The following is a 25,416-nucleotide window of genomic DNA, read 5'->3' as shown; positions in this document are numbered from 1 at the left end:
TTCACCTTGTCTTTTGACAAGTTTGATCAACCATTGATTTTTACACTTCATTTCTTGCTTGTAGTGAGTGTCATTTTCTGGTAGATGCCCGAAGATTGGTAACTTGAGCTATTTTTAAAATTTTTTGATTTCTTTGTCCTTTTCCTCGACCATCACAGATTTGAGCCTGACATTCGCGATGATATCACAAGTTTTTTAGTTACAGTAGTGATGATCACTACTTTACTCCTGACAAGTGTGATGATTGCAGAAAATTAAGAAATTTAGGGTTTTCTCTTTGATTTTTCAGTTTCAATTGTCTTCTCCCTGAGATTTACCAGTGTGTTTCTCATTGAATCTTCCATTTTCTGATTAAAATTCTCTTTTAGCTCGGCTTGAGTATTCTTGAAGTTTGATTATCCTTTTAGGGTTCTAGGTCTTCTAGGTCAACCTCAGTACACTCGTTGGTCTTCCCATTAGAGGTCAGAGATCGATTTGCCTGTGTTAAAGAGTCTTGGTGTGTTCAGACATACTTTTTCGATTTCTTTTTGGTGATTTTTCCGTAAGTTGTTTTCATTAGTGGATATAGTGAAAGTTACTTAAGCTTCATTTGACAAATGATAGATTACAAATTGATTGTCACATTGGAATCAAAAGAGAGTGTTTGTTTTGAAGTTTTTATGTTTCGAACTAAAAGTGAAAGTGCCATTTTTTTCCTAGTTTTCAAAACATTTTGTTTTGCATTTGAATCATTGATGTGAAAGAGATCTTCATACTTCTTGGTTTTCTTGCATTCTCTTTTCCTTTGCACTAGATTACATTAGTTGCATTTTTGAAAAAGAGAAAAAATCATCATTATATCTTAAGGAAATTTTTTCTTTAAGATTTGTGTAGGCATTGCATTTGCTTACCATATGAAAGATTAGATTTCATATTTGGATTTTGCATTTAGCATTTGAAGATGGTCATAGATGCATTTTTTATTTGGTTTGATGCATGATTTGAGTGATTTTCTTCCCTATATAGATAGCCTTCATCGAATTGAAAGATTTCATTTCATCATCTAGATTGCGTTTTATGAAGAACAAACATTGTAAAGGCGTTGAAATTGAGAGATAAATACAAGATCAACTTTAAAATCTATCAATTAACCTAAGGAGAATTTGAAACATTAACGATCATATCTAGTGGTATAGGTTATAGATGTGTTTTGATATCTTTAAAACTTAGCATCTGTCGTTCGCTTCGGCATTAGACAACACTAGCATGAACTTCTGATCCCCGTACCATCGCGTATATAAAGGGAGACCCATCTTGGTTGCAATCCTTTATCCATAGGAAGCCGAGTCTTCCAAATTGTAAACATGATACGTCGAACACAACATTCGAGGATATTTCTTTCAACAAGTCCTTGGTCAATTTATTGGCTAAGGTGTATATTGCAGTTCATGGTTACTTGGTACTCCTTTTACCCAGATTCACCTGAGTAGCCATTTGATATTTTCTGACTCTTTAAATTTGTAGAGATCATCGGGCAAATTTTTTTTTCACACTTGGAAAATTATTGAAAGTGACTGGAGTCACCTTTTCACTCTTTTCTTGACTCTTAAAAAATGAAAAGGCAATGTTTTTGTTTCTAAAATTTAACTGCCCATGGTAAACATGTCAATCCCAAGCAGTTGCTTCTTAGACCAGATTGAGTGATTCCTTGTCAATTTGAAGATTGTTAAACCCTTAATCAATTTGTTTCCTTTCCTCTTTTCTATTGAGGGGAAGCCATCGTCGCTGAACAATTGAGTCCATCTCATAGTTCCCCTTCGTTGTCTAATACTGAAGGGTCCTCCTAAGGAGTTCATCAGGAACTTCCTTAGTCACTTGAGGATCAAGGTATTGAACTTGGAATTGTTTTGAGTATCCAACCTTTGTCTTCTCATTCGCCTCCTTCAAATTCCTCGTCGCCACAAGAATCTGATCCGGATTCCTCTGATAATCCTATCCAGACACCCGAGAGTTCGCAGACTCTAGAAAGTCCACAAATACTGGTTGTTTATCCACCGAACCCATTGTTCGATCCTGTTGTGATATCTCCACAGCATCCGTATAGTCTGTATGATCGGCTCCATATTCCTTGTTGCCCGTTGTTTCCATCTATGGAGTCAGAATACAAGATCCTAGTCTCCTCTTTGGCTCATTCAGAAGTTTCCGATACCCACACTTCTCACATAGATGATGAGCAAGGATATGAGTTCCCTCTAGAAGGCTTTCCTTATATGAGAAGAGTCTCGTCTCTCTCTTATACTGAGTTTAGTGAGCCCATATTTTCACATGGTTATACCTCTCTAGCTTAGTTGGTTTTGGGCACTCCTAGTGCCTCGTCATTGTATCAGAACCCCATCTAGTGTTCCGACGCTATGCGTATGTCAGGTCCGTTAATTTAGAACACGGCCTCTCGACCGATTGTGAAAACTACAGTCACTTCAGTTCCGGTTCAACCTACCATTCCGTCTCAACCTGTTTCGTCATTTCAATCTACTCTTCTGGTTCAACCAACTGTCTTAGGTTAGGTCTCATGAAGTTCTTCTATCTCTCCAGCAAGTGGATAGAATGTGCCACCACCTAGGGGGAAAGATCTGAATATTCCCATTACGTCTGGCAAAACTAGTGTGAGTGGATTACAAACTTACATGGTTGGAATGAATAAACCCTTTTACGGCGCTATTCCTAACCCTGCTGGTCCATTTGGGTCAGGAAACATCCAATACCAACAACCATATTTGCCTTAGGTTCTGATCTGGAATTTATCTAGGAAAAAGAATTAAAGGTATTACAGAATCATGTGCATGGATGTGCCTATGTTACTTTATGCAATGGATCAATAAGATTACGAAATACATAGACACTGAGGCAGTTAGAGAAAACATAACAGGCAAACATGTAAACACAACAAGTTTAATAAGGAGTTCACCCAATGCTCCTGGGCTACATCTCCTGGTCCAGCCTTCAGTGGTGGCCTCTCTATTATGTTTTCAAAGCAGAGTTTCTTTACAAAAACGAGCTGAATTTGAGTCTCACTCAGCAGATATGAATCAGTAGGATTTGAGTACACAGGCTCTCCTTACTGGTACTTGACCTCTACTGGTCACAGTAGTATGAGCCCAATCTGAAACTCATACATGACAGGCCTATGCTGAGGAGCTCGCTTGAACCTTTCTAGCTTTCTCTGGAGTGCACAAACTCTCTAACTCTCTCTGGCTCTATCTGGCTCGATGTTGCCCTCTGGTTAGCTCGGCTTCTTCTCTCTTTTCTCAACTAACTCTCTTTCCTCCTTTTCTACCTCCTCTGTCTCTGTCGGTTCATGGCTTTAAAGCCAGTCTGCTTTCTGTTGGTTTGTTTACGCTTCCTGGCGTTCTGGTTTTCCTTCCCCCATGCATTCGAACTCCCCTATTTTGCGTCATCATCACTGTGTAATGCTTCACAGGGTGGTGGCCACCTATTTTGCAATGGGTGAGTGTGTCAGGTTCCTTGGACACATTTGAACGATCATTATTTCTGTTTGCTCCAAGATTTCCCACGAAATACAAATCCCTGCCAACGAATCGTCCACGTCGGACTTCAAATCCCATATAATATTGATTTATCATCTATCAAATCCAATCATTCATTGGGACGCACCTTCGACGTTGATTTGGACCCCCCAGATCCTACGATCATTGTGCATATCGAGTGGATAATTAGCTTGACAGTTACCCGTCTGGTATGAGCAGTTTTCTCTCTCTTCCACCAGATGCATGTCACTCAGTGTGTGGCATCGGGCGAGGCTCAGCCAAAACTGCTTACCACCTTGAGGCCTTCTGATATCCTACCAGTTTTGTGGAATCCACAGAACTGAATTTATTATGTTTTCTGTATTTCATAGCCATTTCGGGTCCAGGCACTTCGAGGCTTTCCTTCACTGAGTGGGCGCCCTGTGGTATGCGATTAGCGCTTTAATCGCACATCAGAAACCACCCCAAATTCTTGAATTAGCCTTTGGTTTTTGCCAATTTGCACCAGTGCGTGTTACCATGGGCCAACAGTCTGCGTGCTCAACTAAGAGTCCTCGTTGCTCCGCGCTGATCACAATTGCAACTATCATGAGGATTCCTTCTGATAGCTTGATATTTCTAAGACTTGAATCTGTTTGGCATAATTTGAAAGAGTTTATGAAAACTTAGAGAGTGTTTAGGATCCAATTCAAATCATGACCTTCCCACTGAAAAAGCTTTTGGACCACCAAAATTTTATTTTTAAGCATCAATCAAGTGAGGGTACTGATTCCTTGCTTGCCCAATTTCTATCCATTTCACACTGCTTGGATTTGAACCTTTGAGTCCAGTCCTTAGGTACTCAACATCCTCTCTACACGTAGTTCTCACCCTCCTGTCCAGAACTGTATCTTCCTGCAACTCATTGAGATATTTAGGTAACAAATCATCAATAGAAGGAAATTAAGTCTGCTCTTCAGGATCTTCAATTAACGAAGGTTTAAATAATCTCAAGCTGTCTACATTAACAACTGAGTAGATGTGCATGTAGGCTGGTAAATCAAGGAAAAAATCATTCTCACCAATTTTCTCAATTATCTTGAAAGGTCCATACCTTATTGGCTTCAACTTCTTACCTTCACCTTGCATTCGGTCTTTGCTAATATATAGCCAGACTTGATCACCAACTTAGAAACTATGCTCCATCTGATGCTTGTCATGCCTTGACTTGTACTTGGCTTGGCTCTTTTCCAGCTATTCCTGTACTGCCTGGTTAATCTCTTGGATTTGCTCGACGAACTTGGTTGCCTTGTCCACATCATTGTGTCCATCAACTGCTATGTCTTTACCAAAGACAAAATCTAAGGGAGACCTTGGTGTGAAACCAAAACAAGTCTCAAAAGGAGATCTCTGTGTAGAAGAATGTTTAGCTCGGTTGTAAGCATGCTGCACATAACATAAATGTTCATCCTAAAGCTTGGGATGCTTGCTGCAATAGCCTTTGATCAACTGGATCACTGTCTTGTTGACCACTTCCGTTTGGCCACCTGTTTGCAAATGAAAAGTTGTGCTCTTCTTCAGTCTAGTGTCCATAAATTCCCACATACTTGACCAAAATTTCCCAACAAATTGGGTATCTTGATCAGATATAATGGAAGTGGGTAATCCAAAATGAACCCATACATGCTGAAAGAACAACTTTGCAATTTTTTCAACTGTAATCTGTTTGTTACAAGGTATTAAAATACACATTTTGCTGAACCTATCTACAACAACATATAAATAGTCATGACCTTTCCTAGATTTAGGCAGTCCTCCAAAAAAGTCCATGGAAACACTTTCCCAAGGATGAGAAGGAACTGGTAGTGGAGTGTACAAGCCTAGTTTTCTATTGCTCGGCTTGCTTTTAGCACACATGGTACACCCTCTTAGATATCTAGAAACTATCTCATTCATTTTTGGTCAATAACAAAATCTTTGCAACTGTGAAACTGTTTTACTTACACCAAAGTGACCTGATATTATAGAAGTGTGTGCCTCTCGAATTTTCTTTACCCTTTCAGTTTGAGGAATGCATAACTTTCCCAAATGATACAAGAGTTGGTCCTTAACATGATAATCCAATTCTTCTACTTGTTTTCCATGACATAAAGTAGCATATACATCTTTAAAATCTATATCTTGAGCATACTGTTCAATGTAGCTTTCATGCAATACTGAATTATGCTTAAGTATAGTGGATGCATTTATGATTGGTTTGGACAACATATCTGCAACTTTATTGTGTATGCCCTTTTTATATCTGATGACAAGATGAAACTGTTGTAGAAAACCCATCCACCTATAGTGTCTTGATTGCTGCAACTTAGTTTGGGAGTGTAAATATTGAAGTTGTTGATGGTTAGTATGTATAACTGTCTCTTTGCCCATTAAATAATGTTTCCATTTTTTCACACTCTCTACTAATGCATACAATTCTTTATCATATGTAGGGTAATTAACTACTACAGAATTAAATGTCTCAGAATGATAACATATGGGTTTACCGTGCTGCATCAACACTGCTCCCATGGCATAGTCACTGGCATCCGTTTCAATCTCAAATGGTCTCTGAAGATCGAGCAGTGCTAGTACTGGTTGGTGAGCTCTAGTATTGTAGCAATAATGCTACAACTCCTGGAACTCCCTTCTTTAATTTTATCAACCCGGTAGTTCGTAACAAACTTGGAAGCGACGATGCTGTATGCACAAGTACTAGCTCTTGCCGCAGCTGTCACTTGGTCAGCTGGCACAAGTCCACTAGGAGCTTAAGCCAACTTCTATGAGCTCTTAGAAGAAACTTTTTAATTGTTGGATGAAAGCTAACTCGAAGGAAGCTAATCTAATTGAAAAAATAAACTGAAAGCCAAAAAGAAACGCAAACCCTAGCAAACCCTAATTCTACCAGCTAGTCCTACTGACGCAAAGGAGAGCATGCAAACTACTGAAAGAGATGCCATTACTTCTATGAAGGTAAAATATATGTGTCTAGACTACCTCTATCTGAAGAAAACATCTTTTTGTATTTTTGATTAAGTTGTTGGAATTATCATGCATGTGCTTTTAATTATTTTTGACTATGCAGAGGTGGATCAAGGAGGAGAAATGCTTGGAAGAGGTCGGGAAGGTTCAGAGAGGGTCTAAGGAGTCCCCAACACCCTTCCAGAGAGTTTCATAGAGTTTGGCTATCAAGAAACCTCATTCGTGAGCTTCTACAGGAAGTCTGCAGGGGTTCTACAGGATGTTTAGGATTTCTACAGGATGTTCTGTAATTTTTCTACAGGATGTTCAGAAATGGCGTTTTGAAGCATGGATGGAGGAAAAAGGGTGGAGGAATGAGTATGGAGGTGAAATAAGGGTGTAGGGGAGTTCAAGACTTGGAGGATGGAGTTGAGGAGTGGCGTAGATGGTGAGATCTGTTCAAGGAGGGATGAAACGATGTTGCACAAGAATATGAGAATCATGGCAAAGTAAGCGGATGAGGCAAATGTAAGGTAAGGGTTCTAAGTGAAGGGTAAAGCAGGTAGGTTGGATGGAGTATGGGCAGGTAAGGAAGGATAACAGGTACTCTGCAAGTGGTTTTTCAAACTAAACAAGCAAACACTTATAAAACCTATGACCTAGTTACTTTACTCTAATCTGACCTAACAGCAAAAGGAAATGAACAGAAGTTTATTTGAAATGAAATACGTGAAATGACTATGCAACTAGGCAATCATAAACTGAAGAATGCAATCAAAACTGATATCATGTTCGACAACTAAGAATCCAACACTATTAATTGCATGGTGAAGCAAAGAATGTGTTTTTGTGGGCAGCAAGGTTACATTGGTCCCAGCTCATAATTCCACTGAAGGGGAGGTGAGATCCAAAGTACTTGGTAGCCTTTTTCTAAATATATTCCCTGTGATTAACCTATCAAGTAAATTTGAACATGAAGAACCTTTTTAATCATCAAAAGCAACCTAAATAACAACACAATATTTAAATCTAAATAGCAGATTTTATTCTAAGAATGCAGCAAAAACACATAAAGATAATCAAAGGAGGTATTGGGCGCTTGAGATGGGCCCAACCCCAAGAGCTATAGCCTCCTAAGAGAGATTTAGAGCTGGTACAAAGCTGGATTCATCTTTATTGAGCAAGAAAAGGAGAGTTACATCAAAACTGTCCACAAGGAGAACTTGAGAATGAGCTGAAAGCAAAGCTAATCTATTGCCTAAAAATCGAAATACAAACTAGCTAACTTCTGCCTACAAAATGACTAACCATTGGCCAACTACTAGCTAACCCAAATGAGGCCTTAAGCCTTCTTATTTATACAAATTGAGGACCCCAACAATCCTCCTAAACTTTAGGGCTCGGCTGCCCAAAACTTGTAGTTAACAGCAGTCATACTTGACTTGCTTGGCTGCCCTTGTGCTAATTGATTTGGTGGCCCTTGAACTCTGAGCTGATGGTGGAGAATTCGAGGTAAGGGCCCATAAATGAAGGGAACACCTTCCTAAAAATACTCTCCACGAATTTGGCTGCCAAGTGCTCATTTCAACCATTGACTTTGTCTCCAAATTGACCAAAAAGGCTACACAAAGCACACATTAGACTTGTTGGCATAATGACTAACCCAATTCACTCTATTAGCATAAATATAATAAAAAAAATGCAATAAACTAATGAGAATGGTGGATTAAGTCGAATTAGGAAGTTGAATGAGCCCAAATAATCATCCATTTTTGGGGCTCATCATCACCCCCCTACTGAAAGTGTTGCTCATCCTCTGAGCAACCAATCTATCTCCTCATCTTTGATGGCCTTGGCGGCCTCCCTGTCATCCCAAAATTCTGAAGTGATTTCCTCTTCTCGGTCATGAAACCATGCTTTTCTCTCTGCTTCTTCCCACTGCCTGCTCCTTTTCCAAGAGAATTCTCAGCCTTGGTATGATTGTGTAAGTATATTCAATCATATGAAAGGAGATGAAACCATTGGAGGGTGGAAGAAAAGAGTGGTTGCATGCCTCCTCAACAGACTTGAAGCTTCAAATCCCTCTTCATAATTGATTCTGGCATGCCCAAAGGCTCCTACAGGATGTTTCTGGTAAAAATACAGAACTTCCTATAGAAAGTCCTGTAGCTTCCTGTAGAAGGTTGAACCATGACCAGATTGTGCTCGAACCCTGAAAAAAATGAGTGTTCATGGAGGGGATGGATGTGAGGATGCCTGGGAACTTGGTAGGGACCCTTTTTCTTGTGCTGGGAGACCGTTTTCTGGCTTCCTGTAGAAGCAGTAAGTTGGCTTCCTGTAGAAACAATTTTCCTTGATTTGGCTTGCTTAGCTGGGGGAGCCTTCTCTTTGACTTGTGTTTTGGTTGCCTTGGGTGTGCCCTTATTTGTTTGGACATTCTCAGTCCTCTCTGCCCGTGTTTGCAATCGTTTCTCCCTTGGCATTTGTGTCTTTATTTCCCCCGTAGCTTTGGTCTCAACAACTTGTCCTTTTCCTTGCTTTTCCTGTGGCTTCTCCTGTGATTTTTCCTGTGATGGTCTGCCCTGGGTTTTCTTACCCTTAACTTTCTTCCCCTTTCTTTTCCTCTCTGCCTCGATGTGCTCCTTGTCCTCGCTGCTGGATGAGGTGAATTCTTCGGCCACAGACTGGATGTCATCACCCTTGGACATATTTTGGAAAACCTCCCAAGAAATAGGGCATCTTCTACAAGGATCTTGATAAGCCCATGATGGACCAGCTGGTCGGTTGTTCCCTCCTTAAGTTTCGTGCTACACTCAACCAATGGCTATAGGAGGAAGTATGGAATGCTCAATTTTTTTGTTTTGAGGGAAAATACATCGTGTGCCTGAGCTCTATTAACAAGTGGAAGTGATAACCATACAAAATGCTAAATCGCCCCTCACAGGTAATATACTTCATAATTTGAAGGCTGACTTCACACCAAAATGGTTGTAGGCTAGCTCTCCAGACCCCATTTTTATCCTCTGAATACTGCTCTTATGGTAGGAAGAATTCCTTTTTGGCCTTTTGGCCCAACTTCCTTTCCTCCTTATCCCAAGGCATCCCCAATGGCAATCCAGTGACCCGGCTAATGAGTTCATGGGTAAATAGGCCTACCACCTCAGGAGTTTCTCTCAACTTCTTGGAGTCCGAGGGTTCCTTTCTGATAAACCCTCCAGGCATGGTGAAAATACCCTATTTTTGGCTTGATCTCTGGTTAAGGTGGAAATTCAGATGTGGTTTTTCTCCTTGGTTCTTAGGACAGGGTTCCATCACTGCGTGTACCTCTCCTCTCACCAATTCTCGGGTTATAATACTGTTGTTTCCCCAAAACTTGATTGATCAACAAGAATTAAGCTCTCACAGACAGAGTACAGAGCTAATTTTTACACCAACCATGTAACAGTCGCAAAACAGAGATTGCATATGTGCACAGGTGAGCGTTACAATGGTTTGTCATTTAAATGGGGAGAGTTTTCTGGCAGGAACCATGGAGGCGAATACAACGCAACATCATTCAAAAGAAATTCTATGTATTATATCAGCAAACAACCGTTCTTGACCCACAGGTAGACTGGTTCCAATTTTCCCCACTTCAAACAAGCTAATTCACCACCTTTTAAAATTTCATGCATGGGAATGGTATTTTCGAGCCTACCTTTCTTCAAGCTTCAAACTGGATGAAGAAAAACTTGGGCTTCTCTGCTCTGGAAGACTTTGCTGTACTTTCCTATAAAACGTCTTCCTGTAGAATGCTAGTCGGATTCTGTAGGATGTCTCTGTGCCTCTGCACGATCTTGGTATGCGGGAGAATTTTGAACATGCCAAAAAAAATAAGTGGAGGATGATAGGTTAACCGATTGTGGGAGCAGAGAATGCATCCTTCAGCTAAGAATGTTGCAAGTGCAAATTAATCAGCGGGTGGTGAGAGTCAGCTGAGCATTTTTAATTATGGCGTGATTTGTGGTGAGGTGGCAGAGACGTGCGTTGTCCCATGCAAACTGTTGGTCCCCTACAGTGCTTAACTATTTGTTCTCTGCCCGTAATCTCGTCCATCAATCACGCTGAAGTTTAATTATCCATCACTACCTGTTTTCTAATTCCCTCCTGAGATGGCTGAGCGCACGTGTCTCATTCACCCACCGAGTGCTATTGAACTGGATGACGGTGGTCAGTTAGCTGGCCACCGATTTTTTTAATCCCGACCATCTCATTGCTCATGCAGTTTCTAAATTACATTCATGCAATTAGAGGAATGAGTTTCAGTCACGTACCTGGAAGTCAAATGGCTGCTGTGAGGTGCTGTGGCTAGTCATTGCTGCATGCACTGGTTTCTTTGGTTGCATGAGGGCTTGGCTGATGATTTTTGTTTGTTTTCCTTGTGCAGGTGTCCTCTAGCCGGATGCATGCTGCAGGAGTTCATTTCCATGCTCAGATCTGCACCTTCAAGCTGCTGCTGCTGAATTTTCACAGGACCGGAACTTGTTTTCGCCATTGCTCCCAAACGGTAAACTAGATCGATCTGAAACGTGTTGAGCACGTTCCTATCATCATGATGCACCTCCCATAGCAAAATCGCGATCAATGGATGCACAGATTTCGAGAAAAATGGAAAATGGCTGAAAATTTCAGAGATCAATTTCTTGGAAACCGTGTATCAGAATTGGCTGAAACTGCTTGGGTAGGTTACTATCACCCATATGCATCTCCTCATGAAACAGTTTTTGAAACGGATGCACGGATATGGAGAAAATGCAAAAATGGCTGATGGTGATGGAGGCGGATTTCTTGGAAACCGTGCATCAGAATGGGCTGAAACTGCTCGGGCATGTTGCCATCACCCCTGTACACTTCCCTGTAAAATGGTTTTTTAAATGGATGCATGGTTTTCAAGTTATGGAAGAAACAAATTCTGTTCTAGGTATTTTTGCTTCAAGGCATTTTGTAGTTTTGTTGCATGGTATGAAAAATTGAGCTTGGGTTGTGATGCAGGCATGGAGATGATGGAGGAGGAGTTTGAAAAGTGCAGGAGGACTTCTGCACCCTTGAGGAAGCTACCATGTTCGCCAAACCACCTTTTTGAAATCCATTTCTAGCTTCCCACAATTTCTACAGGAACTTCCTGTAGAAGCACATGAAGAAGCACAACGAGGTGGAAAAGATGATGGAAAAGGGTGAGGAATGGGAACATGGATGCTTGCAGGCATAACCAATGGATTCCAAGCTTTAGACCCCCTTCCAAAATCGAATCTGGCTCGCTTGAAGGTTCTACAGGATGTTTCCTGTAGAAATATAGAACTTCCTCTAGAAGGCACAAAAACTCCTTTGTCTTTGTTTCGAGTGATCCTCCTGACCTGCAGTGTCATTGCTGCAACCTGAAATTATTCAATGGAAATTAGATTTATTTTTCTTTTTCTTTTTCTCTTTTTTTTGGAAAAACAACTAGGGCGCCTCATGGAGGTTTTCACCCTAATTTCCTGCCCTGGGCGCCTCCAAGGGAGGTTTTCACCCAGAGATCTTATTCTCTTTTTTCTTTTTTTTCCCAACCCATTGACCGCCTCATGGAGGTTTTCAATCAATGAGCCAATCTAAGGCGCCTCCAAGGAGGTTTTCACCTTAGATTTCTATTTTCCTCTTTTTTTTTCTTTTTCTTTTTTCTCTTTTTTCCTTTTTTTTTTTCTTCTTTCTACCCTACCCTACTTAAAAAACAAAATCGTTCTCAAGTATAAGAATACTTCCAATGGAGCCATGTGCACATCGAGATTAGAGATAAACTGATGTGGAGGCTTGAAATGCATGCTTTGACAGTTATCCGGATCTCAGAGACCAAATGATTTGACTTTGAAGGGATCAAACATAGCTGAAGAAGAGAGTACTGCTGCAACTTAGTGACCTTCTGAAACCATATCTTAATATAGCTCTGATATCCTTGGTTCTTTTGCTGATCTGGATCATATTTCATGTCACCTTCTAACATGACTTTCTCATCTTCCTCTTTTTGCTGATCTTTCTCTTGAATACATGGAATATTTGATGGTAACCATGAGGGATCTTTCTTTATCTCTGCTTCTGATGTCTTCTCTTCATCAAGTAAAGCCCATGGCTCTTTGATTTCCTCTTCTGAATCTTCTTTTGCCTGATGTGGTCCTTCAATGCTTTCAATATAGTCTCTTTTTTGCAATACTCTTCCTGAGCTATGGTGAAGATCATTGAGCTCAAGAGGAGTTGCTTGGACATGTTGTGCCTCAGCTTTGTAATTGGGTTGAGCTGCTCCATTGTATGGTTTTGGAAATGGTGTTACGAGTAGTTGAGTGGAGGTGTGTAATTGAGATGGAGGTGGATGGAATTGTGGTTGGGCAGGTGGTGGAGGCAAAGGAGTGGGATGAGAGTTTTACTGGGGCCTCCACCCTTGATGAGGTGCATTCCACTGAGGCTGTGGCTGAGCATAAGAGTGAAATGGATGAGCAACTAGTTGGGCATAATATGGATCTGTGAAGGAACAAGGGGAAGGTGTGAACCAGGAAGGATGAGCAGGGGGACCCCAAGAAGGCATGAAAGTGGCTTGATAGTGGTCATAATAGGTCTCGGGTGTCCCTTGTAGTTCCTGCTAGTAAGATCTAGGTCCATGAGGCCTCCTTTGGTTCATATAATAGTGTGGTTCACTGGCTCCTTTGGCCCTTTGATATGCAGCTTTAATTCCGGGCAAAGAAGGGCACTGGTTCATAGGATGGTCTCTTTCACAAACAAAACACACTTCTATGGAGTGCGATGGACATTCGTTCCTAGGATGCTTTCTAATGCACCTGGGACAGAAAATGACCAAAGCCCTCTTGGCTTCCTCTTGCTTCTTTTGGATCCACAGGGTATCCAATTTCCTGGCAAGAAACTGCCTCATATCACTCTTGAAATCCTCTATCTGATCTTCAAATTCGTCTTTGGACAGGGGACTGCTCCCAACATTTCTGCTTGAAGCCATTTTCTCCAGAGGAATGGTTTCTTCTTCTTCTCCCCTAGAGGTTCTTTAAAGATGCCTTGATGTCCACCTAGGGCTTCTTCTTAATCACAACCATCAAAGAAGAGATAAGGTTGGCTGTGTGAAGCAGTGGGGGGTGTTGTGCAAATATTTTTCTAAATTATCTCTACTCCTACAAGGCATGAAAGGAATGATTTTTGGTTGTTTTTTTTCTTTTTTCTGCTTGTACCTGCAAAAACCAAAATAGATTGAACTACAACTAACTATCTTGCTGAAATGAAAATGCGGAATTGAAATGAAAGCGGGAAATGACTAATATATTTTGCTCAAATGAAATTGCAGGAATGAAATGCTAGTCTACGCTTGTGGAATTGAAATGCTAATCTACGCTTGCATAAATGAAATTGCGGAATTGAAATGCTAATCTAGTTTTGCATAAACGAAATTGCATAATGGAAATGAAATAAACTACTTAGCAGAAGATTGTAGTGGAAAATAGAAGAATAGCAGCAATCACCAAAGCTTTGATGCTTCCCCGGCAACGGCGCCAAAAAGATGGTGAGCTCCATTATTGTAGCAATAATGCTACAACTCCTGGAACTCCCTTCTTTAATTTTATCAACCCGGTAGTTCGTAACAAACTTGGAAGCGACGGTGTTGTACTCTTGCCGCAGCTGTCACTTGGTCAGCTGGCACAAGTCCACTAGGGCTTAAGCCAACTTCTATGAGCTCTTAGAAGAAGCTTTTTAATTGATGGATGAAAGCTAACTCGAAGGAAGCTAATTTAATTGCAAAAAGAAACTGAAAGCCAAAAAGAAACGCAAACCCTAGCAAACCCTAATTCTACCAGCTAGTCCTACTGACGCAAAGGAGAGCATGCAAACTACTGAAAGAGATGCCATTACTTCTATGAAGGTAAAATACATGTGTCTAGACTACCTCTATCTGAAGAAAACATCTTTTTGTATTTTTGATTAAGTTGTTGGAATTATCATGCATGTGCTTTTAACTATTTTTTACTGTGCAGAGGTGGATCAAGGAGGAGAAATGCTTGGAAGAGGTCGGGAAGGTTCAGAGAGGGTCTAAGGAGTCCCCAACACCCTTCCAGAGAGTTTCACAGAGTTTGGCTATCAAGAAACCTCGTTCGTGAGCTTCGACAGGAAATCTGCAGGGGTTCTACAGGATGTTTAGGATTTCTACAGGATGTTCTGTAAATTTTCTACAGGATGTTCAGAAATGGGGTTTTGAAGCATGGATGGAGGAAAAAGGGTGGAGGAATGAGTATGGAGGTGAAATAAGGGTGTAGGGGAGTTCAAGACTTGGAGGATGGAGTTGAGGAGTGGCGTAGATGGTGAGATCTGTTCAAGGAGGGATGAAACGATGTTGCACAAGAATATGAGAATCATGGCAAAGTAAGCGGATGAGGCAAATGTAAGGTAAGGGTTCTAAGTGAAGGGTGAAGCAGGTAGGCTGGATGGAGTATGGGCAGGTAAGGAAGGATAACAGGTACTCTGCAAGTGGTTTTTCAAACTAAACAAACAAACACTTATAAAACCTATGACCTAGTTACTTTACTCTAATCTGACCTAACAACAAAAGGAAATGAACAGAAGTTTATTTGAAATGAAATACGTGAAATGACTATGCAACTAAGCAATCATAAACTGAAGAATGCAATCAAAACTGATATCAAGTTCGAAAACTAAGAATCCAACACTATTAATTGCATGGTGAAGCAAAGAATGTGTTTTTGTGGGCAGCAAGGTTACATTGGTCCCAGCTCATAATTCCATTGAAGGGGAGGTGAGATCCAAAGTACTTGGTAGCCTTTTTCTAAATATATTCCCTGTGATTAACCTATCAAGTAAATCTGAACATGAAGAACCTTTTTAATCATCAAAAGCAACCTAAATAACAACACAATATTTAAATCTAAATAGCAGATTTTATTCTAAGAATGCAGCAAAAAAACATAAAGATAATCAAAGGAGGTATTGGGCGCTTGAGATGGGTCCAACCCCAAGAGCTATAGCCTCCTAAGAGAGATTTAGAGCTAGTACAAAGCTGGATTCATCTTTATTGAGCAAGAAAAGGAGAGTTACATCAAAACTGTCCACAAGGAGAACTTGAGAATGAGCTGAAAGCAAAGCTAATCTATTGCCTAAAAATCGAAATACAAACTAGCTAACTTCTGCCTAAAAAATGACTAACCATTAGCCAACTACTAGCTAACCCAAATGAGGCCTTAAGCCTTCTTATTTATACAAATTGAGGACCCCAACAGTCCTCCTAAACTTTAGGGGCTCGGCTGCCCAAAACTTGTAGTTAACAACAGTCCTACTTGACTTGCTTGGCTGCCCTTGTGCTAATTGATTTGGTGGCCCTTGAACTCCGAGCTGATGGTGGAGAATTCGAGGTAAGGGCCCATAAATGAAGGGAAAACCTTCCTAAAAATACTCTCCACGAATTTGGCTGCCAAGTGCTCATTTCAACCATTGACTTTGTCTCCAAATTGACCAAAAAGGCTACACAAAGCACACATTAGACTTGTTGGCATAATGACTAACCCAATTCACTCTATTAGCATAAATATAATAAAAAACATGCAATAAACTAATGAGAATGGTGGATTAAGTCGAATTAGGAAGTTGAATGAGCCCAAATAATCATCCATTTTTGGGGCTCATCACTGGTGTTGTACTAATCTTTTCTTTCATGGTGTCGAAGGCTTTCTGCTGTTTGCCTCCCCACTGTAACACCTTGTTCAATCTTGTTAAAGCATGTAAGGGAGCTGCAATTAAGGAAAAGTTAGAAATAAACTTTCTCCAATATTGTGATGCTCCTAGGAAGCTTCTAACTTCCGTAGAAGATTTGGATTCAGGCCAGTTGACAATCACTGCAACTTTAGAGGGATCTATCTTCAATTCACCACCCCCTACAATATGACCCAAATAATTCAAAGATGTTTTGCCAAATTCACATTTTGAGAGCTCAACATAAATATTTTATTTTTTCAAAACATCTAGAGTTTGCTTAACATGCTTTAAATGTTCTTCCCATGTTTTACTAAATAAAAGAATGTCATCCAAATATACAATGACAAAATCATCATGAAAAGGTCTGAGTACATTATTCATTACTCTCATGAAAGTAGCAGGAGCATTAGTTAAGCCAAAAGGCATAACCAACCACTGATAAAATCCTTGCTTTGTTTTGAAAGCAGTCTTCCATGCATCTTGCTCTGTGACTCTGACTTGATGGTAGCCACTATGCAAGCCCAACTTGGAAAAATAAACAACTTCCTTTAATTGATCCAATAGATCATCTATGTGAGGAAGGGGATAACGATTTTTGATCGTTATCTTATTCAGTGCTCGGTAATCAATGCACATTCTCCATGAGCCATCTTTCTTTCTCACCAAGACAATTGGATACCCACATGGTGATGTGCTAAGTCTGATGAACCCCTTCTCGAGCAGATCTTGTACCTGCTTCTTGATTTCTGCATTCTCTAAAGTGGACAACCTATACATTCCGATGTTAGGCAATGGAGCATCTTGCTACAAATTAATATCATGTAATATTTCATTTTTGGGTGGTAGACCTTTAGGTTCTTGAAATAGTATATCATATTCTAAAACAACTTTTTATAAATCAGTTTGTTGTTTAGCATCACAGCCCTCAAGTACGTTGGTTTCATCAGGTTTCTTTTCCTTTACAACCATCAGTAAAAATTGTTTGCGTGAATTTACAATTCTTTTCATCTACCCTGATTTTATGAGAGTATAATTATTCTTGAGTTTATGAGCTCTTAGAATATATTCGGTTCCATCTTTAACGAGTTGATACTTGTTCTTAGCTCTATAGAAAATAGCTTTTCTATCATACAAGTAAGGACTTCCTAAAACAATTCCACATATATCGAAGGGAACTATATCTAACTCAACCTCATCTACAAATGCTGACCCAAAAGAAAACCTAAGTTTACATTGTCTAGTCACTTGTAGTTGTGCTTTACCACATAACCAACCTAATGGATATGGCTTTTCATGAGGTGTGGTTAGTAATCTCAACTTCTTTACAATTGCTTCAGAAATTAATTTTACTTGTGAGCCACTATCAAACAAAGTATCAATCTTTTGATGCTTGGAAAAAACTCTAATATGAAAAAGCTCATGTCTTTTCCTCTCATTTTCTTCATTATCAGTAGATTGTGCAGAATTACTAGTAGATGCTTTAGAATTTTTACCTTTTATACCTGTGGTTGCGATTTTTGTTTTGTCTCTTGAGTCTAACCCCAAATCCTTTTGAATAGCTACAACAGTCGTATTCTTCTTGCCCTCGAACTTCTTGGGTTTGAGCTCCGGATGCAGGATCCAACAGTGATCATCATCATGCCCATCCTTCTTACAGTGAGTGCAGGAAGACTTGGTCTTTTGTATAGTATTGGCCTTCCTCTCTTTCCATTTTTGTTTTCTTTTCTCCTTATTCTTGCTTGAAATGGTTTTGATGATCCCCAACTTCTGGGTTCACATTCTTTCATCTAGCCTCTAGATGTGTAGCTTGAATAGATACCTCATCTATGCTAGTGGGATTAAACATGATAATTGTGTGTCTTAAGTAGCTGTAGACCACCTATATACTTCAGCAGAGTTTCAGGTGAGTCTACATAAATTCCTAGAATCAAATCTCTTTTCCTAAATTCTTGAGTGTAACTTTGTACACTTTGACCTTTCAATTAGCGAAGAGTTTGCTAGCTCATCATGGCTTGCTGCATATAGGCTAGTGGACAGAATTTCTTTTTAATTGTAGAAAAAAATTCACTCCAGACAGAAAGAATCTTACCATGCTTCTTCATGTCAGCTTGTGTCCTGCCTTCCCACCATACAAAGGCAGTGCCTCCAAGGCGTAGGCTGGTCAGCTAAATCTTACTACTGTCTGAATCAATGCTCTGCACTCTGCAATAAAAATCAATATGTCAAATCCAATTATCTAGCTTCTCTGCATTCAACTCTCCATCATATATTGGTAAATCAAATTTAACATCTAATTTAATCATGGATGTCTTATTTTTGTTTTCAGGGCTACTAGGACGTGTGGGAAGTTTTTCTTCTTTCCCTTTTCCTTTAGAGTGGTCATGGAGGAGATATTCTTCTGCTCCTTTATCTCTTTTGGAGTTTGATGCACCTTCCTCTCTACCTTTCTTAAACTCTCTATACATTTCCTCTACCATGGCTCTCATGGTCATGAAACTATCCATGAACTAAGGGTCTGATTCTAAGGGACTTTCTTTTGACATTTTCCTCTTAGAGCGGACTCTTCCAATTTTAGGGTTAGCTTCAACCAACTCTCCTTCTCCTAATTTAAGCTTTGATCTAGTTAACATTCAACAACAAAATCCAGCACAAGCTTGTCTAACCTTAGTAACCTAGAGCTCTGATACCACCTGATCTGGAATTTATCCGGGACAAAGAATTAAAGGTCTAATAGTATCATGTGCATGGATGTGCCTATGTTACTTTATGCAATGGATCGATAATATTGTGAAATACATAGACACTAAGGCAGTTAGAGAAAACATAACAGGGAAACATGTAAACACAACAAGTTTAATAAGGAGTTCACCCAATGCTCCTGAGCTACGTCTCCTGGTCCAGCCTTTAGTGGTGGCCTCTCTATTATGTTTTCAAAGCAGAGTTTCTTTACAACAGTGAGCTGAATTTGAGTCTCACTCAAAAGATATGAATCAGTAGGATTTGAGTACACAGACTCTCCTTACTGGTACTTGACCTCTATTGGTCACAGTAGTATGAGCCCAATCTGAAACTCATACATGACAGGCCTATGCCGAGGAGCTCACTTGAACCTTTCAAGCTTTCCCTCGAGTGCAAAAACTCTCTGACTCTCTCTGGCTCTATTTGGCTTGATGCTGCCCTTCGGTCAGCTCGGCTTCTTCTCTCTATTCTTAACTAACTCTCTTTCCTGCTTTTCACCTCCTCTGTCTCTGTCAATTCATGGCTTTAAAGCTACTCCGCTTTCTGTCCGTTCATTTCTGCTTCTCGACGTTTTAGTTTTCCTTCCCCTGTCTGTTCGAACTCCCCTGTTCTACATCATCATCACTGTGTAATGCTTCACAGGGAGGTGACCACCTATTCCGCAATGGGTGAGTGTGTCAGGTTCCTTGGACACATTTGAATGGTTGTTATTTCCATTTGCTCCAAGATTGCCTACGAAATACGAATCCCTGCCAACGAATTGTCCATGTTGGACTTCAAATCACATATAATCTTTCTTTATCATATGTCAAATCTGGTCATTCATCGAGACGCACCTTTGCTGTTGATCTGGACCCCCCAAATCCTATGGTCATTGTGCATATCGGGCGAATAATTAGCTCAATGGTTACCCGCCCGATGTGAGTGGTTTTCTCTCTCTTCTGCCGGACGCGTGTCACTCAGTGTGTGGCATCAGGTGGGGCTCGGCCAAAACTACTTACCGCCTCGAGGCATTTTGATATCCTGCCGGTTTTGTGGAATCCATAGAACCGAATTTATTACTTTTCTGCATTTCATAGCCATTTCGGGTTCGGGCATTTTGGGGATTTCCTTCACTGAGGGGTACGCCTTGCGATACGCAATTAGCACTAATCGCGTATCAAAAACCACCCATGTTTCTTGAATTAGCCTCTGGTTTTTGCCAATTTGTGCCAGCGCGTGTTACCATGGGCCAACGGTCTGTGCACTCGACTGAGGGTCCTCGTTGTTGCGCGCTGATCACAATTGCAACTGTCATGAGGATTCCTTCTGATAGCTTGGTCTTTCTAAGACTTGAATCTATTTGGCATAATTTGAATGATTTTATGAAATCTTAGAGAGGGTTTAGGATCCAATTCAGATCAGGTTCCATTCCAACTGGCATATGTCCCGAATGGTTCGCAATCTATGGTAAATCTACCTTACATTCCTTAAGATGGGAATTATGTTTAGCCTGGCCAATCCATTGTGCCTGGTGGATATGGCTAGATGAAATTTGGGAACTATCAATACCCTCAGGGTATAACCCCGGGAACTATCCAGATACCCTTGAAGCAACAAGGACAACCTTCGCTGCAACAAGGGAAACCTTCGCAACAACAAGGGAAATCTTTGTAGTAGCAAGGGCAAGCATTGCAATAGCAATGAAAACTGCTACAACTGCAAGGGAAACCTTTGTAGTAGTCACAACAACCTTTGCAGCAACAAGGTCAGCTTTGGCAGTAGCAAGCCTTATATGCGTATTAGCAAGGTCATCCATTGCAAGGTCAAGGTCAACCCCTGCAGCAGTAGGTTGAAAATCCTTACGTCCAGGGTCAACAGGTTCAACAACCTTATAACCCATATGTCATGTACAATGCTCATTAGTGGCTTATGGCAGGGCAGTATCAAACCTAACCAGGACCGTATCTTCCTTATGGAAAAGGTAACCCTCAGTGGGGATAAAATCAGATTCCATATGGAAAAAATCTGCCACTATGGGGGAAAAATCATTACCAACAAGGGTGGACTCCGCAGTTTGGGTCTCCTTAAAGGCCCTATATGCCATTTAACACACAATTTCCTTTCTTGGCTACATTGGAGCTGCCCGATGTTTCAAGGCTCACAAATGATGCGATTTTTCATTCGTCGTACTAGCCTCCAGTTCCAACGAATATTCCGAGCGATTGCCCCAAATTTGAGGGAAAAGCAAAGGAGGTTCCGGAAGCCCATGTGATGACATATCACCTCTGGTGGTCCTCCAATTCATATGTCGATGATTCTATTTGTTTTCAACTCTTTTAAAGGACTCTCATACGTGTTTCCACTAAGTGGTACACCGTACTGCCTCGAGGTACCTACGGTGACTTCAAATCTCTCGCTATGGCTTTCCTCACTCATTTCCAGCTGTCGGTTCGCTATGAAACTGACACCCATTTTCTTACATCACTTAAGCAAGACACCGCGACCCACATTTCTGAACATATCCATGAATGGAGACGTCAACGTCACCTCATCAAGTTTGAGATTGCTGATGAGTTATTGACAGAATGTTTCACAAAATCATTCGTTAAAAAAATTGCTAAGGAGATAGCCATGGGTGGATGTGTTACAGAAAAGAAAGTTATTACCTGTGCCTAGTTTTTAGACATAGTTCATTCACAATCTGACATATTATATGAGATGTTACTTGATGCTCTGAGACCATCATCAGATCTGACAACATCGAAGTCTTCGGATACACCACCTGTAGACGGTGTGATTGGTTCCATGTCTTGGGCTCCCGTGAAAGCTTATTCGAAGGTAGAAATCAGTCTCAGACACTAGTTCCACTAATCCCTATAAGAATTCATCTAGTCTTGGTAAAACCTCTGAGGTTCATGTTGTCCAGTCTATTGCAGTAGATAAATCCTCTAAAGGTAAAAAGAAGGGAAAAGGAAAGGCCAAAGCTAATGCCCCAAAACAGGACCCTCCTAAGTATTATGTTGATGACACTCCACGAAGAAACCCAAAGTATCCTTGCCTCATCTATAAGGAGGATCATTACACTAAGGATTGTCCCTGATGATCTAAAGTTAGTCACTTATTGAAAGGGACTCTAGCTGTCTTAAGAAAACCCTTTCTGTCACATTAGACCCAATTGGTAGACCAGCTTCAGTCTTCTACTTCCTCAGGTTCCCAAGTGTTCATGATGCAAGGTTCAACACCTATCTCGATCGCTACTCAAACCAGGGGCTATCAAGCTATGTCTAATCAGACAACAGAGAAAGAAGTCATTGATACTCCTTGTGATGCAGGAAAGTGTTCCCTCTGCGGACAGAGTCAACCCCTCTAGCCCTAGAGTGGGTCTAGTCACAAACAAGGACAGATCAACAATAGCTTTCCTTAAAAAACCATGGTTGGAGGCATACCTCAGCTGGTGGTCGATGGCGTTCCGTTGCGCTGCTCCAGCTTCCGCTTCTTTCTCCTTAACGAGTGATCAACCTGAAACAATGCAAAGGAAATACAATAAAGCACGTAACTGGAAAACAACAATGATCTATTTACTCACAAAGTCAAGAAGTCATGAGCTATCAAATAAATTACGTACAAGATATAGGAAACATCATTGATTGTATTAATAATGAAATAAGGGTAAGCTTACAACCAAAGTCTTGATGTCACAAGCCTTCTCAGAGGGATCCAGCCAGCATGTTCCTCAAGCATTCACTCTTTGAAGATGGATCTCCCAACATACAAAATCTCTCTCACTCATAAGTTTTACACAAAATTAAGGGCACTTCACAACCTTCCACAAGCTATCAACAATCCCACACTTGTCACACTCACACCAGCTATCTAGAAAACTCACAAATTCTAACAACACTGCTCAACTAGCCAACTATCCAAAAAACTAGAAATGCATAGCAATGATGAGAGTTTAAATAGGAGAAGGAGTCTCCATGAAAGGTGGAAGAGTGAGCTCATCCCCAAGGAAGGTAGCACAATGGTTGGAACTACCATGCCAAAGAAAGGAGGGTGATACAAACTATGCCAACAACCAGGTCTGGAGTCATCCAGAAGGCCGACCGTTGGAACAAATTCACCCAATCTGGATCATCGCGAGTGAATAACTGATATCTGGCACTGACATCGCTAGTAAGCAATGTAGCCAGTCAGGTCATCGCTAAAGATAATACGTAACCACACGCTGGAGCATAAAATCAGACCATCACAGGAATTAGATGTACTTCTGAAATGGCAGTGCGGCTGGACTATTCATGAGCACCCTTAAGCGCATATATTAAGTCCACAGTCACGATGAGGCAGATAACTTACGAAAAATGGGTCATTTGGCAGCACAAGAGAGCATTTGTTCAATATGAGCATGTTTGACTTGGACACATGACACAGTAGAAGGACTGGAGTGAAGGCAGTGAAAAATTACTGTGTAATAGATGCCCCCTAAAGTATGAAGCCCGAGAGAGTGGGAGGGGTGAAATGCTTTACAAAACTGACTGAGCTGGAACACCATCTGGAAGAACCTACACGCAAGTACAACTGATATCTCTGATAATGAAATACATGTAGTCTAGGCATGGGCGCAGCCATCCAAAAGACATACAAACTAGGTCTGTGGTATGGATGCAGCCATCCAGCTAATAATACCATGATAGTGATAAAAGGTATGGTTGCAGGCATCCATGAAGACTCAGGTATGGTCGCAGCCATCCATCAATGAGTCATGTAATCACGAACATATATACGTAGCCCGAACATGTGTAATCCGAGTTTGGGGTCTTGAACCCATCCGATCATAGTACAAATTATAGCATGCAAGTAGATGTGCTGAGGTCGAGCATGATAGAAAATTGCTTGATTACTGGTCAATGATGACAACCGTTAACAAGCACAAGAGAAACCACAAATAATGCCAATGGTTCTCAAGGTACTATCCAGCACAATCCACGAAGTGTGAAAAAGGAGCTGAAGTCGAACACTCGTGGAATCACCCAATCGATGACCAATGATGAAAGTCGACCGTCAGGTGTGAAGCACTTGCCATTGAGGCATGCAAGCTCTAAGGTACCTCTCACACGGAATGAGTCGTTCTTGCAAACAAGACCGACCTCCCTAGTATCTAATGATATCTAGTGACAAGCAAGCCAATCAAATTCTATCTTTCTCTAAATATGCAGTTTATAAATAAAGGCAAAGAAGTGGTTTAGGCCTACCTTGGGTCCAATGCAAGTTTGTGGAAGCCTCGCTCCTTTGATCCAAATGAGCTCCCTTGTAGTGAATTTGCAAACACAAACAAGCAAACAAATTAAATAGCACTTGAAAAGCCAATATCATAAAGCATACTTATCATGATGATCAAGGAATTCATGAAACAAATGACATAAGACAATTTGTTGCGAAAAATGAATTTGATTGTATTAATTCAAATCAAAGAAGAACTCTACAACCTGTGCCTTGATGCTGTACAAGCTCCTCCCAGGGTCCAACAAGAAGTCTCCTCTACTTTGACAAGTTTCACTCTCTTCCTAATGAAGCCAAAAGGTATGTGATCTCTCCTCTCAAGCTTAACTAGGAAGTCTCAATTCCACCAGCATTTACCCTAAAAAATGTTTAGCTTCTAACCTCCCTAGCAACCAGCCCAATGCCTTAATTTATAGTGCAATGGAAGGAAGTTACTAGGTCCTCCTTCAAAGGGATAAAGCCCTCCTTCAAAGGGATAGCTCCTCTCATCAAGGGATTAGCTCCTTCTCTTTTGGGATGCATGAACCACCTAAGAGCGGCCAATCCACGTCAAAATTCCTTCTAGAATCATCTAGAATTAACCCAAAGTGAGTTTTTTAGAATAAACTTGCGCCTTTTTGACTTTCATAGGGGTCCGCACCCACTGCTTTAGGGACAGAGTGGGCAGGTCCACAGTTTTTGTGAACAGGGGGTGCGGGACCGTAGGCAATAGTGAGAGAAAGTGTGGAACCAGAGCTTTGTTGATTTTCAATGTCTTTCTCTCATTTTCAAAGCTTGACTTGAAGAGCTGACGTCTGAGACTTGCTTAGGAGGACAGTACAAGTGATGATAGACCCATACTGACTGCAAATAATCATGGTGACGATATTTTCGTGTAACAGATTGCCCCCTAAAGTGCGAAGTCTGTAGTAGATGAGGATTTAATTTATCATTTAGGAAGAGTGAAGTACTTTATCATTTCGAGGATCATCTTGTGGAGAGCCCGGTCGGAACCTATGAAAACATTCAATGCAAGATATATGTATGAGATCATATCATCGCTGAGGTAGGCATTCCCATTCTCAGATCAAAATTGACTTAGAAAACTAACTACTGCTCTGATATAGGAATGATCTTGTAATACATCACAAATATAGACTCATGTGGA

The 25,416-nt window shown here is 40.7% G+C and overlaps 1 pseudogene across 1 annotated transcript in view; it reads right to left on the bottom strand.

Moving 5' to 3' along the window:
* LOC149262641 (ABC transporter B family member 1 pseudogene) overlaps positions 1–20,892 on the bottom strand; it is a 126,989-nt pseudogene extending 106,097 nt beyond the window's left edge. The window contains exon 1 of the transcript XR_016248383.1: positions 20,596–20,892. The product of XR_016248383.1 is annotated as an ABC transporter B family member 1 pseudogene (transcript). The remainder of the gene's footprint in view (positions 1–20,595) is intronic.
* Positions 20,893–25,416: the final 4,524 nt, after the last annotated feature.

Source organism: Pinus tabuliformis, chromosome 6, assembly GCF_031772625.1.
Source record: "Pinus tabuliformis cultivar Carrire ecotype Pingquan chromosome 6, CPIR1, whole genome shotgun sequence".
Taxonomy (NCBI): Eukaryota; Viridiplantae; Streptophyta; class Pinopsida; order Pinales; family Pinaceae; genus Pinus; species Pinus tabuliformis.
Note: the sequence above shows the minus strand (reverse complement) of the source record. Positions and strands in the feature narration are given on the sequence as shown.